This window comes from Fundulus heteroclitus, chromosome 1 (genome assembly GCF_011125445.2).
Source record: "Fundulus heteroclitus isolate FHET01 chromosome 1, MU-UCD_Fhet_4.1, whole genome shotgun sequence".
NCBI classification, from domain to species: Eukaryota; Metazoa; Chordata; class Actinopteri; order Cyprinodontiformes; family Fundulidae; genus Fundulus; species Fundulus heteroclitus.
The window spans coordinates 43,174,159-43,180,916 of NC_046361.1; the positions used below are offsets into that span (position 1 = coordinate 43,174,159).

Sequence of the window (6,758 nt, forward strand, 5' to 3'; positions counted from 1 at the left end):
CGTTCCCGTCGCAGGCCGCCTAACCCCCGCTCCTCAGAGGCAGCAGCGCTCCTTTCATGGGTCAAACGAGCCGGGACTCCACCCTGAGCACAGCCGCCCTGTTGGAGCAGAAAGCCGTTCTTTGGCCCGGCAGCTGCACAGCGGTACTGCCCATGGTACTGCCCATGGTACCAACCACGGTACCAACCACGGTACCGCCCACGGTACCGCCCGCGCTCTGCAGCCACATGCAGGCCCTGCAGCAGGTCACTGGGAGTTCAGACGCTCCAAGCGTTCACTGAGCGAATGGAAAGAAGCTGCAGCTCACAGCTACACGGCAGCAGGTGCTGCTGACAGCCCAGAACTTCGGACCGTCAGCACAGCCCAGAGGAATCAGCTTCCTGAGCCAGATGAGGCGGCAGCGCCGGGTGAGGAGGTGAGGAGGTGAGGAGGTGAGCAGATCGCTTCCTCGGCTCTTCCTGAGGTCTTCATGGGTCAGGAGCAGCTTCAGGACTTCCTGCTGCTTGTTACGGTTCCACAGGAACCCGCTCTGGTACCTCGGTTCTGAAGCCTGCATTTCAGTCCAGAGAAACCTAAAAACGTTTTGTTCTTTATTTAAAGGTAAACATGGAACTGATTTTACTTTAAACAAATAAAGTTTAAGCATCCAGGAATGACTGTGGTGACAAAGTGGTAGGTGTTGTTCAGGAGATCGGGTCAGTACCTGCGGGTCGGTACCTGCGGGTCGGTACCTGCGGGTTAAAATGTTTACACCTGGAGCCCAGTTCGTCAGACACGGTACCGGTACCAGTTAGAACCAGTCAGAACCAGGTTTGACTTGGGTTCCACTTTGCTCCCATTAGAGTATAAATACATAAAAATGGAAATTAAAGGGGGGGGGGCTCTGGTGTGGAGCGGGTTATGGACGTTTGTGGTGCTTATTGTCTATCACGTAAGGTTCTGTCTACTCTCTGGTTTCATTGGAAACCACGTTTTCGTGGACCAGACGCAGTTTCCTGCAGTTAAAGCTGCAGTTAAAGCTGCAGTTAAAGCTGCATACGTAGCATTAGCTGGTGGCTAATAAACAGCGTAGGCAGGGGGAACGTGGCTGGACTGATGGAGTCCTGATTTCCTGCCTGCCAACCAACCAAAGCCAGAACCCTGAGGCACCAGCTTCCCTCAGCATTTTTAAACTGACGCCTCTTCTACCGCCGCGATGCGTTGATGCGTTGATGCGTTGATGCTGGCGCTCGTAGCTTCTCTCTAGAGAACACGCTGAGTTTTCCACCAAAAATATCTAAATATCAGACCACTGACTGCTGGACCACCTGTTCATCTCATGCTTACATTCCTTTCAACGCCACTGAGCCCATTTGGTTAACGTTAGCCGACCCACGGCTAGGTGAGGCAGCTAGCATGGAAGCTAGCATGGAAGCTAGCATGGAAGCTAGCATAGAAGCTAGCATGGAAGCTAGCATAGAAGCTAGCATGGAAGCTAGCATAGATAGCTTTCCTACGCGGCCATCGATGGTAAACATGAAATTAACTCATTTAACCCAAAATTGGTAGTTGGCCCTAGATTTAGTTGCAGTAAGCATGTCTAGTATTATGTGACTATAATAATAATAATAATAATAATAATAATAATATTCCATACATTCATTTAATGCCGGTTTACCAGGAAAATGTTAGCAAATTTAACATTTTACACGCTTTGTTTTATAGTCGAGGCTTTTTGTGCCGTTCTGTCCGGTGTGTCTCAACCATCGGGCTCCAAAAGGATCCTCACGTTCTCATAGAAGCTTCTGGTAGAACCTACAGCCAAGGTGCGCTGCCCTCCACCATGGCACCCAGAAGAAAACAGGACAATGGACCTTCTGGGCTCACATGGACCACCAGAGGCTCTGGAAGGTCAAAGCTCAGCAGAACTCTTCTAGTTTTTATTCCTGGGCTCCTAGTTAACACTTTAATGTTAAATGTGACCAGAGTTACATGTTTAGGCTTCATCTTCAGTGCAAACAGCTGATGTTTGTTTGTTAAACCAGTATTTACAGCCTTTTTCAGAGACTGTTTGGTATTTTCAATAATATTTTAATAACACATAATTAGTCATATTTTCAAATCTCCTGTCATCTAATATAATCCATATAATCTGGCAGTCCTGAGCTGCTGGATTATATGGAGAAACAAAGTTCAGAGCAGCTTCAGACATACGAGGCTTTGGTCCGGTCCATTTCTCCTGCTCCATCAGAACCTGAACCTTCGTCTCCACCAGCATGAATGTCCGACCCAGAAACGGAGCAGAACATCGAGTTTCATATTTCATATTTAAGGAACGCTTCCAGAAAGCAGAACTCTGATTGGTCAGCAGCCACCTGATGGGTGACCACGATGCCTCTCTGCTGTCACCTCTCTGACCCAACAGAACCAGAACCGGTCCACAGAACCTTTCTTGGCGTGTGATGGAACGTCGCTCTGAGAATACTTTCATTTTAGAAAGACTTCAGGAGCTTCTCAGACACGTTGTTATTCAACCAGAACCTGACTGGTCCCAACAGAACCTTTCTGGTTCTCTTCTTCAGACTGTGGCCCAGCAGTAACAATGGCCACACTCCCATGATGCACTGCACTGTGACATCACAGCAACATCAGCCTATCAAACCAGGCAGATGTCTTCTCTAAACCCCAGTGGGTCGAGGCAGATTCACACTGAGCCTGGTTCTGGTTCTGCTGGAGGTTCTCCTCCCTGTTAAAGGGGAGTTTTCCTCCCCACTGTCGCTGCGTGCATGCTCATTATGAGGGATTGCTGCGTCTAAGCGGCTGAATGTGCTGTGAGGCGCTGTGGAGATCTCTGGAGCTGGTGGAGCTCTACAGGTGCAGGTACCACCTGTAGGTGTGCTGGGCAGCAGCTCCAGGCTTAAAGAAGCCGACACAGAAGGTTCTGTTCTGGAGACCGTTCCAGAACCTCCAGAGAAGACTGCGCAGAGGAGGATCCTCCATTAAACGAAGAACAGAGCCTCCTCTTCATCAGGAGAGCCTTCCTGCCTGCATCAGCGTCTACAGCAGCTCTGAAGAACCCCTGAAGAACCCAGGAGGAACTCCAGCATTCCAGTTCCCTCTGGGTGGCGCTGAGGAAAATCTGTTGATTCTCTCATTAATTAAAGATCGATTCATAAAAGCAAAGATCGTTAAAAGATTAATTTTCCTCTGTGAACCTAAAGGTGTGAGCCAGAGTGTTTTCTACCCTGGATCTGTCTTTACTTTATCCATTCACTGTGTTTAATATGGTAATAATAATAAGGATAATAACAACAACAACAACAACAATAATAATAATAATAGTAATAGGTTAATATGATAATAATAATAATAATAATAATAATAATAATAATAATAATAATAAAAATAATAATAAATAGGTTAATTTGATGATGATAACAATAATAATAATAATAATAATAATAATAATAATAATAATAGGTTAATATGATAATAATAATAATAATAATAATAATACAAAAATAATAAATAGGTTAATTTGATGATGATAACAATAATAATAATAATAATAGTAATAGGTTAATGTGATGATAATAATAATAATAATAATAATAATAATAATAAATAGGTTAATTTGATAATAATAATAATAATAATAATAATAATAATAAATAGGTTAATTTGATAATAATAATAATAAAGTTAAAATTATACTAGGATCCATACGGTCATGTGATCCAAGTCAATAAAAAGCTTTTAATAGCAATAAATCCAACTTGAGAAAAGAATCAAAATGTTGAGAATCAGAACCGAATCTTTAAATCTGAATCGGTTCCCAGCGCTGCCTTTGACTGATGAAGTATTGTTGAACTGAACAGAACCGACTGACGGGTCCATTTCAGACGGCGCCTGCAGCGTTTTACCAGCATCAGCACCAGCGGCCCGATTTGGGAGGTTCAGGAACGTCCAGAAGGAGAACCTCACCAGGTTCTACCGGTCCTTCGTGTTGGACCTCATGTTCTGAACCGACCAGCAGCATTCAGACCAGAACCTGGAGAACAGCCGCCTTTGACCCGGTTCTGATGCCCTGAATGACGACTTCTACAGGAAGATCACACTGATCTAAACGGCTGTCAGGTTACCAGAACCGGACCGGTTTACACGTAGAACCCTGACCCGCTCCAACAAAACAGTGGGCCCGATCCCTCCGACCTTCCCAGCATGCACTGCAGCTTCACCTCCAGCTCACCACGACTGGGTCCAGAACCACGACTGGGTCCAGAACCACGGCTGGGAGAGGGACTGATGTTTGGGCTGAATGGTTCTGCTTTGGTCCATTTCGGCTGATTTATCTCACATTAACGTTTGACTTTCTTGCCCATATTTAGTTTGGGTCCAAACAGTCGTTGGTTCTGATCTAAAGGTTCTGGAGACGTGAAAAAAAAACAGATTTATCTTCTACTGCGTCTCTAGAAACATTTATGGAGAGGTTCACAGCAGGTCCACTTCAACAGGAAGACGGCGCCTCAGGCCCGGCAGAACTTCACTGCAGAACCCAGCCAGCGAGCTTCCACAGGTTTGGAAGCTGCGACCCGGTCTGTGAGCGAACGTGCAGCAGAACCCACGGTTCTGACCCGGCTTCAACTGATGCTGGTTCAGATAAGGCTGCAGGAACCACAAAGTCTCAGGTGTGTTGGTTCTGGTTCTGGAGGTTCTGGTCTAAAATGCAGCAGCCCCCATGCAGGAAGCATCAAGCATGCAGAAATAATGAGTTAAACCAGAACCGAGGTCCAGAACCACAGAACCACCTCTGCTCCTGGAACCGAGCCTTCGGGCCTTAAAGTCCGGCGCCTTCCCCCGTTTATTCTTCTTTTAATGAACTTCTAATCTCTCATTTCAGAGTTCTGATGGTACCGAACCATCGGACCTCAGAGTTCTGTTGGTACCGAACCGCCTCAGATCGGACCTCAGAGTTCTGTCGGTGGATCATCTTCATCAGTGATTCATCAGCTGATCAATTGGGTCAATTTGAGCCAGAACCGCTGAGATTTCCAGGTTTGTGGATCAGATCCAGTGAAACCAGAACCGACCCAGTGGATTCATGTTGGGCCTGGGGAACCGGGCCGTGGGCTGATCCCAGCAGAACACGGTCAGCGTGGATCAGCTGGTGGCTTATTGATCCCAGAGTGTAAATAAACAGGTCCGGGCCGGTGGAGCGGTTCTGGTCGGGTTCAGGGGAAATCCCGTCAGAACCCGTCAGAGACTGGACTCTGGTTCCTGATTGGTCCACATGTGACCTTCCCTCAGACTATTGATCATCGGCCCAATGGCTGGTACTGCACAATATTCTGGCTTCTAATAGTCGGTTCCGTCCAGTTGCTGCTGACTGGTTCGGTTCTTCATGAACTGATTGGATCTGATCCGAATCGATCAACTGAACGGAAGCAATCGGGTCAATAAAGTGATAAAGTCCGGCCCGGTCCGTCTGCAGCGCCGACGGTCAGAACCAGAACCCGGGGAGAAAATGGGTCGGTTCTGCTCCTCAGGCCCGTGGACCCTGGACGGAGGTGGGCCGAGAGGCCGAACCAGCAGGCGGCGGTTCGGAACCGTTCTGGGGTTCTGCTGCGGGTTGGACCGTCTCCTGCGCCCCTTTGTTCTTCCTTAATGGATCGGCGTCTGGAGCCGCGCTGCCTCCCCCCCTCCGCTCAGAACACGCTGGCGGCCTGAAGGCGCCGAACCAGCACCGAACCCTGGCTGGTTCCGAGCCCACAGAGGGAGGAGGTGCAGCATCGCTCCTGCACCCCCCACTCAGGGAGCAGCTAACGGGGAAAGGAGGAAATTTCCACGCGGAGCGGGGCGCCCCCTCCCTCCAGCACCACCGACCCTGATCCACGTCCACCCGAACCGGACCGGACCTCCCGGACTTCCCCGCGAGCGCGGACCTACCTGGACGAGCACGCGCAGAAAGTCCAATCAGGTATTTAAATCCAAAGTGCCACGCGCTGCCCCGCTTTCTTCTTCTTCTGCTGCTGCTGCCGCGGAGCCCCGACCTGGCGGACTGAGGGGGGGGGGGGGGGAGGTTCTGGTCCGGACCGTCAGAACCTGGTACCAGATAATATAATCCAGCCTGGGGTCAGAGCTACGGAACTCTCTCAGCCTGCTCGGCTCAGCTCGGCTCGGCTCTCTGGTCCTGCTCGGAGGACTGCCCCCCCCCCCCCCCCATTGGACCGTACCACCTGCACGTGGACGCGGGGGGGTGCGCGTGCACGCACCGCCACATAAACCAATTAAACGGATCTAATCAGCTCTGTGCGCGCCCATGTGAGCCCCGCGCACAGCAGAGCTGTTTAGATGGGGGCGCGGAGCGAAGCGCGTCCACGTTTCACACAAAGTTACACCCCCCCCCCCCCCCCCCCCCCACATCCGCCCCCTGGTTCCGTCCAGCGGCTTAATCTGCTGCTTTCCTCCTCCCTGATCCAGATGTGGAGAGAGACTGACTGAGAGACGCTGACTGCCACCGGGGAGCTGCAGGGGGGGGGGTAAAAACCCGGGGGGGGGGGGGGGTAAAGGTGGGGGGTGGGGGGGGGGGGGGACCAGGGATGGAGGAGATTCACACTTCATCACCTCTGTCTGCAGTTTAACCCTGAAAACACTGAAGGTGAAGCTGTGGCTCCAGGAGCAGAGGCCCCTGAGGGCCCCTGCTCCTGGAGCCACAGACACGCTGAGGAGATAATTAGATTAAACTTTATTTGTAGAGCATCACACACGGGCTACAGTGA

General features: G+C 49.9%; 1 protein-coding gene across 1 annotated transcript in view; it reads right to left on the bottom strand.

The window, feature by feature from the left end:
* The window catches only part of plxna3 (plexin A3), an 88,216-nt gene extending 82,015 nt beyond the window's left edge, over nucleotides 1-6,201 (bottom strand). Inside the window, exon 1 of the mRNA XM_036143551.1 lies at nucleotides 5,926-6,201. The gene's annotated coding sequence lies outside the window, so the exon portion shown is untranslated. The remainder of the gene's footprint in view (nucleotides 1-5,925) is intronic.
* Between the last annotated feature and the right edge of the window lie 557 nt (nucleotides 6,202-6,758).